This window comes from Entelurus aequoreus, linkage group LG09 (assembly GCF_033978785.1).
Source record: "Entelurus aequoreus isolate RoL-2023_Sb linkage group LG09, RoL_Eaeq_v1.1, whole genome shotgun sequence".
In the NCBI taxonomy this organism is placed as follows: Eukaryota; Metazoa; Chordata; class Actinopteri; order Syngnathiformes; family Syngnathidae; genus Entelurus; species Entelurus aequoreus.
The window spans coordinates 81624014-81636280 of record NC_084739.1 but is presented as its reverse complement, the minus strand read 5'-3'; the positions used below and the strand labels follow the sequence as shown (position 1 = coordinate 81636280).

Here is a 12267-nt window from a genome sequence, read left to right as displayed (position 1 = left end):
GCATTAATGCAAGCTAATCGATGCTAACATGCTATTTAGGCTAGCTATATGTACATATTGCATCATTATGCCTCATTTGTAGCTATATTTGAGGTCATTTAGTTTCCTTTAAAAGTCCTCTTAATTCAATGTATATCTCATGACACACTATCTGTATGTAATATGGCTTTTCATTTTCAGACAGATTTGTTTTTGTATTTTTGCTCCAATATGGCTCTTTCAACATTTTGGGTTGCCGACCCCTGCCCTAGTGTGTGAATGTTGTCTGTCTATCTGTGTTGGCTCTGCGATGAGGTGGCGACTTGTCCAGGGTGTACACCGCCTTCCGCCCGAATGCAGCTGAGATAGGCTCCAGCACCCCCCACGACCCCAAAAGGGACAAGCGGTAGAAAATGGATGGACTATCTAAAAAGCAGGGGTGCCCACACTTTTTCTGCAGGCGAGTTACTTCTCAATTGACCAAGTCGAGGGGATCTACCTCATTTATATACATATATAACTTATATTTATTTATTTATGAAAGAGACCATTTTGTTAAAAAGTTAACAGTGTTTAGTGATAATACAAGCATATTTAACACATACATTCCTTTCTTTCATGCAGACAGGAATATAAGTTGGTGTATTACCTGATTGTGATGACTTGCATTGATTGGAATCAGACATTAATGATGATAACGTCCGCAATTTCAAAAAGGAGGAGAAAAAAAAATCCTCCTTTCTTTCCAATATCACATGAAAGTGGTTGCTTTTTGGCATCTTATTTGTCCAGCTTCCATACTCCTTTTTATACACTTTACAAGAAATACATTGGTGGCAAACTCCGTAGCTTGCTAGCTTGTGCACGCCAGCTTTTTGAGACACTTCTTTTATTAGCACAGGCAGGATGAAGCAGCACTTTTATTGTGAAGATAGGAACTGTGTCATTAGAGTGTGTCATTAGGTCTTTAGAGTTTTGACGGCACGTACGGTGCGAGAGTCTGTTGAAATAAAAAGTGTTTCTCCCTTTCCTGTCGGTCATTCTTTTCTAATAACGAGCTCACAGCAGCCAGCATCATTACACAAGACCCTCGGGTGCTGTGAATGTCAATCAAGTGGCGAAAGTGACGTCTCGGTGAAGATTGATGATCGCTAATTTTTAGGTCCATTTTTTTTCATGCCTGGCTGGCGATCGACTGACACACCCTCCGCGATCCACCGGTAGCTCTTGATCGACGTAATGGGCACCCTTGAACTAAACTATCTTTGAGAACCGATTCTGATTTATGAACCCATACTGTCCTGCAATTTAGTAGTCAGTACACTGCAAAAAGTCAGTGTTCAAAAACAAGAGAAAAAAATACAAAAATGAGGGGTATTTTATTTGAACTAAGCAAAATTATCTGAACAAGAAAATGTGGCTTGTCAAGACTTTCCAAAACAAGTCAAATTAGCTAACATCAATCAACCCAAAAATACCTTCAAATAAGTATATTCTCACTAATAACAAGTGCACTTTTCTTGGTAGAAAAAAAAAGAGACCTTTTTGCTCAATATGTTGAAAAATATTCTTAAATTAAGTAAATGCTAGTGTCATTATCTTGACATAATGATATGCGCTCGGCATTACATTTACTTATACTAAAATATAATTTATTGTTCTTAATGGAAAGGCAACAAGGAAACCGCTTGTTACTCTCGTGGTCTCCTAGCCGCTCAGGCAAATCATATTGTCTAAAATATGCATTTTTCCATCCATAACATGACATCATCACGCCAAGTGCGTGCTCTTTCAGTCAATTATATATACAGCCCGGCCCCCGGACAAAATGTTTTTAATTGTAACTTGGAAGAATTTACCTGAATGTGCATGAACTATTTCTGTTCAAAATTGTTAGACATGTCACATGTTAAATGTTTAAATATTAACTGTCAGTTTAGTGTACTGTGCCAAGTGTACTACTATTTGAGTACGTGTTTTCTATTGTTTCATTGAAAATAAAACAGCAAAGTCCATTTGGCCGTCATCTGTTTTAATTATGAGACACAATTGTGTCAAAGTCATGATTTTTTTCTTTCATGCTTGAAATAAGAAATTATTACTTTAAAAAAAGTAGTTTTATAATTGTTGTCAATAGGGGAAGGTCGCAGCTTGTTCTTCCAGTGCAAAGACGGCTCCGGACGACAGCGTGAAGGTAGGCTTGGATTTATTTGACATAAATAGCTCACTACCATAACCACAAAAATACAACAAAAAAGGCAAGCGTGCCTAAAACACAAATGAAGCTGCTAGTTAGCAGAAACTATGACATGGACTATGAAAACTGACTTGGTCAGAATGTGACACAAAGACAATGCAGGCAGGATGAGAGAACAGAAAGAAAGACTTAAATAACACAGAGATGATTAACAACAGGTGCGTGACTCAAAACGTGAAACAGGTGCGTGACATGACAGGTGAAAACTAATGGGTGACCATGGAAACCAAACAAAACAAGGAAGTGCAACCAGGAACTAAAAAGAGTCCAAAAACCAAGCAAAACATGGCCAAACAAAAACATGATTAACACAGACATGACAATTGTGAGTGTTGATGACACAGACATGACAATTGTGAGTGTTGATGACACAACAGTTGATATTCTAGTTTCAAGCATGTTTTACTCAATATAGCTCATCAAATCTCAGCAACAAGCTGTAATATCTTACTGAGATCATTTAGGAACAAAACCCTTAAAACAAGTAAAAGACTAACATAAGATCTGCTTAGTGAGAAGAATTATCTTATCAGACAGAAAATAAGCAAATATCACCCTTATTTGACATATTTCATCTTACTTAGATTTCAGTTTGCAGTGGACATGGACACATTTAATTGGATTGTGACTTTGATTGATTGATTGATTGATTGAGACTTTTATTAGTAGGTTGCATAGTTGACACTATTGTTCATTTCAATTTTTTATTTTTTTAATTAATGTTTTTAATGATAGTATCAATGACGGTTTTTTAATCACTGCTATTTTGAAATTGTTACTAATATTGATGCTTTTGTCGATAATGTTCATTTTTGTTTCACTACATTTGGATTGTTCCGTGTCATGTTTGTGTGTCCTCAATTGCTCTGTTTATTGTTGTTCTTAATGTTGCTGGGACGGGTTTGGTTTTGGAATTGGATTGCATTGTTGTGGTATTGTTGTGTATTGTTTTGTTGATTGATTAATAAATTCATATATAAAAAAAAAAAAAAAGCCTAACCGAAATAAAAATACTTCATGTAAACATGCCATTCAGAATATTCTGACCTGATCATACACGTTCGGATTGAAATTTACTTCGGATCGAGACGGGTGGTTTATGCTGAAAGTCAGTCAGATTGTAGCGCATGAAAACACATCTTCCGAAAATTGGGTTGGAATTATAATTTCTGCGCACGTCTTTAAAATGTCAGATATACTTTGTTGGTGGAGGGGGACTAAATTGAATAGTCTCGGAATGAAGCGATTGTCTTGCTGATGTCTTCCCCCATTCAACATTTACAGAAGTAGCATTATATACTGTTGACTTTGTTGCTTTAAAACCAGACTAGCTAAAACAAAACAATAACAGAAGGGATCCAGCTGTCGTCTTAACGAGCTGTTTTATTTACAACTAGAGATGTCCGATAATATCGGACTGCCAATATTATCGGCCGATAAATGCTTTAAAATGTAATATCGGAAATTATTGGTATCGGTTTCAAAATGATCGGTATCGGTTTCAAAAAGTCAAATGTATGACTTTTTAAAAGGCCGCTGTGTACACGGACGTAGGGAGAAGTACAGAGCGCCAATAAACCTTAAAGGCACTGCCTTTGCGTGCCGGCCCAGTCACATAATATCTACGGCTTTTCACACACACAAATGAATGCATGCATACTTGGTCAACAGCCATACAGGTCACACTGAGGGTGACCGTATAAACAACTTTAACACTGTTACAAATATACACCACACTGTGAACCCACACCAAACAAGAATGACAAACATTTCGGGAGAACATCCTCACCGTAACACAACATAAACACAACAGAACAAATACCCAGAACCCCTTGCAGCACTAACTCTTCCGGGACGCTACAATATACACCCCCCGCTACCCCCTACCACAAACCCCCCCCACCCCCCAACCCTACTCACCTCAACCTCCTCATGCTCTTTCAGGGAGAGCATGTCCCAAATTCCAAGCTGCTGTTTTGAGGCATGTTAAAAAAAATAATGCACTTTGTGACTTCAATAATAAATATGGCAGTGCCATGTTGGCACTTTTTTCCATAACTTGAGTTGATTTATTTTGGAAAACCTTGTTACTTTGTTTAATGCATCCAGCGGGGCATCACAACAAAATTAGGCATGATAATTTGTTAATTCCACGACTGTATATATCGGTATCAGTTGATATCGGAATCGGTAATTAAGAGTTGGACAATATCGGAATATGGGCAAAAAGACATTATCGGACATCTCTATTTACAACATTACAGCTGTTCCAAGTGCCAGTGGCGGGCCGTGCGTTTCCCACCTAGGCCTTCAGTGATGTCCGACTTCAAAGATGACCTCTGAAAATACCATCATTTATGTCACCACATGACCATTGCTGGAGAAATACTATACAGGAACACAATTACGCACTACTGGGCACTGAACACATCAACCGTGTACAAAACGGGTTATTTTCTGGCGCATTAAAAAATCTATTAAAATGCATCAGCAATTAAAACATATCTTATGTGGTACTCCATCCATCAATCAATGTTTATTTATACAGCCCTAAATCACAAGTGTCTCAAAGGGCTGTACAAGCCACAATGACATCCTCGGTACAGAGCCCATGTACTCCATCCATCCATTTTCTACCGCTTGTTTGGGGTCGCGTGGGGTGCTGGAGCCTATCCTAGCTGCATTCGGGCGGAAGGTGGGGTACACCCTGGACAAGTGGCCACCTCATCGCAGGGCCAACACAGATAGACAGACAACATTCACACTCTAGGGCCCATTTAGTGTTGCCAATCAACCTATCCCCAGGTGCATGTCTTTGGAGGTGGGAGGGGCCTATCCCCAGGTGCATGTTTTGTGGTACTGTCAAAATTAAAATTGCAAAAAAACATTTTAAATGTGAAAAAATAAAATATTTGAACTCACAATTAGTAGGACCTATTCAAGGCTGTATAAGCCAGTGGTACCCCTCGTCGTCAGCTTATCCGAGTGGAAATGTTGAGCCTGATTTCCCCATTTCATGGCCAGAACAGCTGAGCTAGCTTCCGGGGTTGGCCGACATGGTCTCACAAGATGTAGTTTCTCTTGAAATATCCTTCTTGAAAATGGCCTTGCAAATTTAAATCTGCCACCTAATCAACGTTTTGTTCTCCTTGTCTGCCATCCCAGTCTGGCTACAGCGCTACACTTCCCGCTTCCTGCTACATTGAAACTTGTGAATGGATACTCACTTTGGAACGACAAGTGAGTATCCAATCACAGTCTCGTTAACATCAGGCTACCTAGATAGGTTACTGTCAACAACTTGTGATCTGATTGGCTATCGCAACTGTCTTTCAACTCTATGCGTTCTCAAATCCATCCGCTAACGGTCCCGGTGAGTATCCAATCACAGGACGCGTAAATGTCACTGTGGAGGGAGATGTGGCCAGCGCTGCCTGCAGGAGCAAAGGTCACCGCCTCTGTCCATGGTGCTGAGGACAGAGCACCTTCAGACGGGGGTGTGGCAGTGCTGATGGCGAGACACAGCTGGCAGGTGATTAGATTTCACAGGTGGTACGTGTTAATCTAATCATCTGTTGTCTTTAACAGTAAGCGGCCGGGAGCAGGAGGGGAGAGAGGATACGGACGTGACTGAAAAGTCACGTTCTGCTGGAGAAAGAGTTGGACACAAATCTATGCACATTAAAAACCTTGTTAAAACTGCACGCTTGGCTCTTGTGCCGTGTCTACAGTGGAACTGCTAGGAAGCAACTTCCACAGTCACGTTTAACGTGAGGCCATCCAGAAGTCCTTACTGACAACTCAGGATCTGATTGGCTATCGCAACTGTCTATCAACTGTATGTGCCCGTTCACTTACAGTGCACAAACGCCTGCATTGTTGATTCTGAAGGCCTCTGGCAGATTTGGTACAGCATGGTAACATAAGCCAGCTGAATTCTGATTGGAGTCAATCTAAAAGTAAAAACAACAGCACTGGAAGGAGCAGAACGTGACATGAAGATAATATGAATCATTTTTTATATTTAGAGAAAGTAAATTAAAAAATAATTGTATCTTTAATTCTGATGATGATTTGTGGTTATGTTAGGCCAGCAGAGAAAGAAGGCCACCACTGCTAAGTGCTAACTGCTTGCCTCAAACACGTGACATAAAGATGTGCGGCAACTTACACATATTGCAACATAAATGGCAAAGAACAGCTACATTTCAAAAAAAGAGGTAAAACAAAAGTAGTTACATAAGGAAAAAAATGATACATTTAAATATTTGTGTTAAAGCCGGACAAGCAGAAATGCACAAAACCATGTTTGTGCACTCACAGTATATTTGCATAACGTTTGGTGCAAATAGCACGCGAAAAGTCTTCCTCTCAAACCATGAAGAAGTCGCACACGCTAACTGCTAAAGCTAACAAACACAGCTCCGTTGAAACCCTCGATGATGTCACACGTCACTCGGCAACAGGCCACGCCTTTTAAAAAGCACACACACCGCGCCCTAATATGGAACGTCTCTCAGCTGCATATGCCAGATATTTGAAGGGTTTTTTAAAGTAACGTATTAATTACCGTATTTTTCGGACTATAAGGCGCAGTTTTTTTCATAGTTTGACCGGGGGTGCGACTTATACTCAGGAGCGACTTGTGTGTGAAATGATTAACACATTAGTGTAAAATATCCAATAATATTATTGATGTCATTGACGTAAGAGACTAGACGTATAAGATTTCATGGGATTTAGCGATTAGGAGTGACAGTAAACGTATAGCATGTTCTATATGTTATAGTTATTTGAATGACTCTTACCATAATATGTTACGTTAACATAGCAGTTGGTTATTTATGCCTCATATAACGTACACTTATTCAGCCTGTTGTTCACTATTCTTTACACATTTTAAATTGCCTTTCAAATGTCTATTCTTGCTGTTGGCTTTCATCAAATACATTTCCCCCAAAAATGCGACTTATACTCCAGTGCGACTTATATATATGTTTTTTTCCTTCTTTATTGTGCATTTTCGGCCGGTGCGACTTATACTCCGAAAAATACGGTACTCTCCCTAGCAATTAATTGATTAAATAGTAATTCCGTTAGTAATTCAATTACTTTGTATGTAAAGTAACGAGTAAGTCCAATTCATTACTTTTTAAAAGTAACACTGCACACGATGTGTTTGTTTACAGTTGGCTCCAGGGTAGTTTGACACGAGCAATAGAAAAGGAGCGCTTGATTTGCTTACCCTGACCCACCTCCAGCACAGTACGGGTAACCTCGCCTCTTTTTAATGGTTCACGGAGCGAAAAACACATTGGGAGTTTTCACATTTGGGAAATAACCGCCTCTCTCCAATTAAGCAACCTACTCAGTGGCCTAGTGGTTAGAGCGGACCTGGGCAAATTAAGGCCTGCTTTTCAATCTGGCCCGCCGGACATTCCCAAATAATATTTTTTTAGATCTTTAAGATGGAAAGTGTAGCTGCCATTATGATGTGCAGTCATGTTCTCTAATGACCGGAAGTCTTGAACTATACAAAGTATTTCAATGGTTGGAATCTGCGGTTTTGGGTGATATACCAGTTACTATGATAATCTAATTAGTTACTATGGTCATCTAATTAGTTACTATGGTAATCTACGTCACAGCAGCTCAGACGAGGCACCAAGCAGTGTGGGCGGGAAGCGTTTCCACAGACGCGGAAGGAGCTTTTCACAACAAAGTTCTAAAGCTTAGTGATATGTCAGATTGTAGGTGGGGTTTATTTTGTACCCTTCGCGTTCATATTTCACTGTTTGTTGCATTTTTGTTACGTTTCACTTGATTGTAAAATATGTCAATCGAAAAGGGGGTGTGGGATTCATATTTTGTCAATATTCAATGTTTTATCTTTCATAGAAAAATGTAAAATTCTTCATAATAGTCTGTCATAATGTTTTTAGCATTTAATCAGACAATGTGAAGTTTTGTATTAGTGTTCCTAAAAATAGATATCATCATCGGCAGTCACTCGTAGTCGAGTATGACTGTCCTCAGAATGGATGGATTCCCATTCGGGAGGACGCCTGCGCGTGACGTCTTTTAGCGTGGGGAGACTGATGCGCCTGCAGCCACCACACGGTCCTTGGCAGAGAGGGGCCTTGATCCAGTGGCATGGATCCATGACGACTGGAGACCACTCTCTGTTGCAGCCTTCATCCGCCTTCAGTGCCGTTGTGACATGCAGTGTCATCCTCCGCCACTTCCACCGTTGAGGTCTTTGAAATGCTATTCAACCCATAGCTGGGACCCTGACAGGTACTACCACCCCGGGTCAGAGTGGACCTGGGAGCAATGATGACTGAGGGGTAGCTCCACCTTCCCCAAAACTCCAGAACTCCCGAACTGAAGCCTCATCACCGGATGCAGTTTTGAGTCATACCCAGGACAAAAATAGATATACCGGCCCCCAGACACATTTTTTTCTCTAAATGTGGCCCCCGAGTCAAAATAATTGCCCAAGCCTGGGTTAGAGTGTCCGCCCTGAGATGGGTAGGTTGTGAGTTCAAACCCCGGCCGAGTCATACCAAAGACTATACAAATGGGAGCCATTACCTCCCTGCTTGGCACTCGGCATCAAGGGTTGGAATTGTGGGTTAAATCACCAAAAAATGATTCCCGGGCGCGGCCACCGCTGCTGCCCACTGCTCCCCTCACATCCCAGGGGGTGATCAAGGGTGATGAGCGTCGTTGCTCGCCATCCATCGTCTGGCTCGTTTGAAGGTAAAGTTAAAAGAGTTGGTTGTCAGCGACTCCAGCCCCAAGCTATGAGTTGCTATAGCAACTAGATCTATGCATAAGAACCCCCCCCCCCCCCCCGAACCCCCCTCCGATTCCTTCCTCACACTGTGATGTTCTGCTGCCAGCACCGATCCGGAGCTGCCGGTATAAATAGAACACTATCAGGGCATCCATATTTCATAAGGAAGAGCAAGGGATGACAGTAAATTGCATCTACAGTTGCATCCTCCTGAGACTGGTGGACTTTTTTTTTTTCTTTTCAAATGAAGCTTTAGTACCATGATTTCTGTTCCCCAATGAAAAATGTATGCGGTGACAAGTTTTTCGGGCTGGCCTCCTCTCCAAGGGATCATGAAAGGAAGTAAAAGGCAGCGGTGCTGGCGGCGAGGGTCGGGGTTTAGGGGGATAATCGGTCTCCGGTCTCGGCGTTGAGGTGCGATGAATGGATGAGCCCGCGTGTCACTTATAGCTGTGAGGCGCGGTCACACATAACAGCATCACGACGCCCGGCATCCACGCAGGCAAACCACACCGCATGCATGTTTCATGCGCCGCACACCGAGGGAGTCGGCCTCCTCCTCGCCAGTTAGACCTTTACATGGCTGCTGAAATGTCCTAATGCAGCCAGGCAGACGTATTTACAGTATTTACTTCACTTTTTCCACATTTTCTTATGTTACAGCCTTCTACCAAAATAAAATACATTCACTTTTGTCCTCAAAATTCGACACACAATACCCCAGAATGACAATGTGAAAGTTGTTTGTATTTAAACTTTTGCAAACGTATTTAAAAAAATCTAAATGTACATTAAACTTTTCTCCACAAAACTGAAAAAGTGGCTCAAGGAAAATCAGAAGTGTGAGCACTAGAACTGGATGTAGTGTGGACAAATAGGGCCAATTATTAGGGACTGAGGACCCTATTGTATTTCTGGCGTTTTATTATTATACCGCCGCCTCTTTGAGCTGTAATTTGACCCCTTTAACATGCTTCAAAACTCACCAAATTGGACACACACATCAGGACTGGCAAAAATTGCGATCCAAATTCCAAAACTCAAAATTGCGCTCTAGCGCCCCCTAGGAAGAAAACACAGACAAAACTGCCTGTAACTCCCAGTAGGAATGTCGTAGAGACATGAAACAAAAACCTCTATGTAGGTCTCACTTAGACCTAGATTTCATACACTGACAACCCCCAGCAAAAATCAACGGGAAGTTTGCAATTCCCCCTTCAAAACAAAAGTTGTGTAAAAACAGTCCCCTTTTTTCAAACATTAACTCCTCTGAGCGCGTTTGTCGTGTCGGCTTCAAATTAGCACAGGAGAGAGATTGAACCCTTCTGATTAAAAGTTGATGAAAGAGTTTTAATTACTGCTCCGGTTTGGATTTTATGAGCCCTCAAAGTTGGTCCCGTCCATCGCTGCTTGCAGCTTTAATTTTTAATGTTTTTATTTTTCTACTTGTCTTAATTCTTTTGTACGTATTTTACACTTTTCTCAACTTTTGTTTTTTAAAAGCTTAACCAGGAACAAAGGTTGCAAATTAGCCTGTGGCTATAAGTCCTATGTACTTTGACATCGGTTACCTGTGGGTAGCAATGTTTAATTGTACTGTCCCTGTCAAATAAATACATAAATATGTAATAATTTTAATTGCCGCCAAAGGTGCATCAACAAAGTATTGAGCAAACACTGAATATGAATCTACATATGGGGTTTTTAAAAAATATATTAAATTGCTTTTCACATTATGGGGTATTGTGTGTAGAATTTTGAGGACAGAAATGAGTGTATTCCATTTTGGAATCAGGCTGTAACATAACAAAATGTGGAAAAAGTGAAGCGCTGTGAATACCTTCCGCATGCACTTTATTCAGGTCTGGACATAAATGCATTATATTTGTTTTTAAAGTAAAAGAATAAAGAAAAGCTCATTCTGGATGTTCAAAGGCTAGAAGATGATGATGAGACTGATGCTGCGTTCAAAGAACTCCGGCTTATTAGTGATTCCCAGAGCCAAAAAAAAGTCTGCGGGCTATAGAGCGTTTTCTATTGGGGCTCCAGTACTCTGGAATGCCCTCCCGGTAACAGTTAGAGATGCTACCTCAGTAGAAGCATTTAAGTCCCATCTTAAAACTCATTTGTATAATCTAGCCTTTAAATAGACCCCCCTTTTTTAGACCAGTTGATCTGCCGTTTCTTTTCTTCTCTCCTCTTCTCCCCTGTCCCTTGCGAGGGGGAGTTGCATAGGTCCGGTGGCCATGGATGAAGTGCTGGCTGTCCAGAGTCGGGACCCCGGGTGGACCACTAGCCTGTGCATCGGTTGGGGACATCTCTGCGCTGCTGACCCGTCTCCGCTCGGGATGGTTTCCTGTTGGCCACGCTGTGGACTGGACTCCCGCTGATGTGTTGGATCCACTGTGGACTGGACTTTCACAATATTATGTCAGACCCACTCGACATCCGTTGCTTTCGGTCTCCCCTAGAGGGGGGGGGGGGGGGTTACCCACATATGCGGTCCTCTCCAAGGTTTCTCATAGTCATTCACCGACGTCCCACTGGGGTGAGTTTTTCCTTGCCCGTATGTGGGCTCTGTACCGAGGATGTCGTTGTGGCTTGTACAGCCCTTTGAGACACTTGTGATTTAGGGCTATATAAATAAACATTGATTGATTGATTGATTGATTGATTGATGAACCTTATTTAAAAAATGAGATAATCTTATTCATCTCATTGTGAAAATCATAACTTATTTACCTCTTTATTTATGAGAGCCTTATTCATTATTCATTTATGTGTTTGATATGTATTTACTTACTCATTTATTTATATATTTTTTCACTGTTGCGTTTCAGATTGAGTACAAACACACGAAAAGGGGAAGAATTAAATGAGCTCTGCTTCTTCCTACTCCTTTTCAGACATGCTGTAATTAAAAGCTGGAAACATGTGACATATGGTAACTATCTGAGACTGAATCAACAACAAGGTAGAATCAAACGCGATAGCTAATATGTCACTGAATCAACAGCACCTCTGCTGGTTGCAGCCAAGTAGTGCGCTCCATTTTGCCTCAATTGATGCCATTAATCAGTAATAAATTCCACACAATTGACAAAATACTTAACGATCAGTTCAGTAACCCATTCATTGTTGGTCTAAACCCAGATGCCAGGGTGTGACCTCATGCTTTATCAGTATCATGCTTCAAACCCTGCGCACTACACAACACACTGTAGACATTAAT

The 12267-nt window shown here is 41.1% G+C and overlaps 2 protein-coding genes across 7 annotated transcripts in view; one reads left to right on the top strand and one right to left on the bottom strand.

The window, feature by feature from the left end:
• hhat (hedgehog acyltransferase) overlaps window positions 1-6233 on the top strand; it is a 94981-nt gene extending 88748 nt beyond the window's left edge. The window contains exon 13 of one of the 3 annotated variants that reach the window (XR_009827374.1): window positions 5825-6233. The gene's annotated coding sequence lies outside the window, so the exon portion shown is untranslated. Of the gene's footprint in view, window positions 1-5401; window positions 5605-5627; window positions 5701-5824 lie in introns of those variants that run through there. The other 2 variants (XR_009827375.1, XR_009827373.1) reach the window with 2 other exon arrangements.
• Window positions 1-12267, bottom strand: part of kcnh1a (potassium voltage-gated channel, subfamily H (eag-related), member 1a) — a 119286-nt gene that overhangs the window by 25148 nt on the left and 81871 nt on the right. The window lies entirely within an intron of this gene.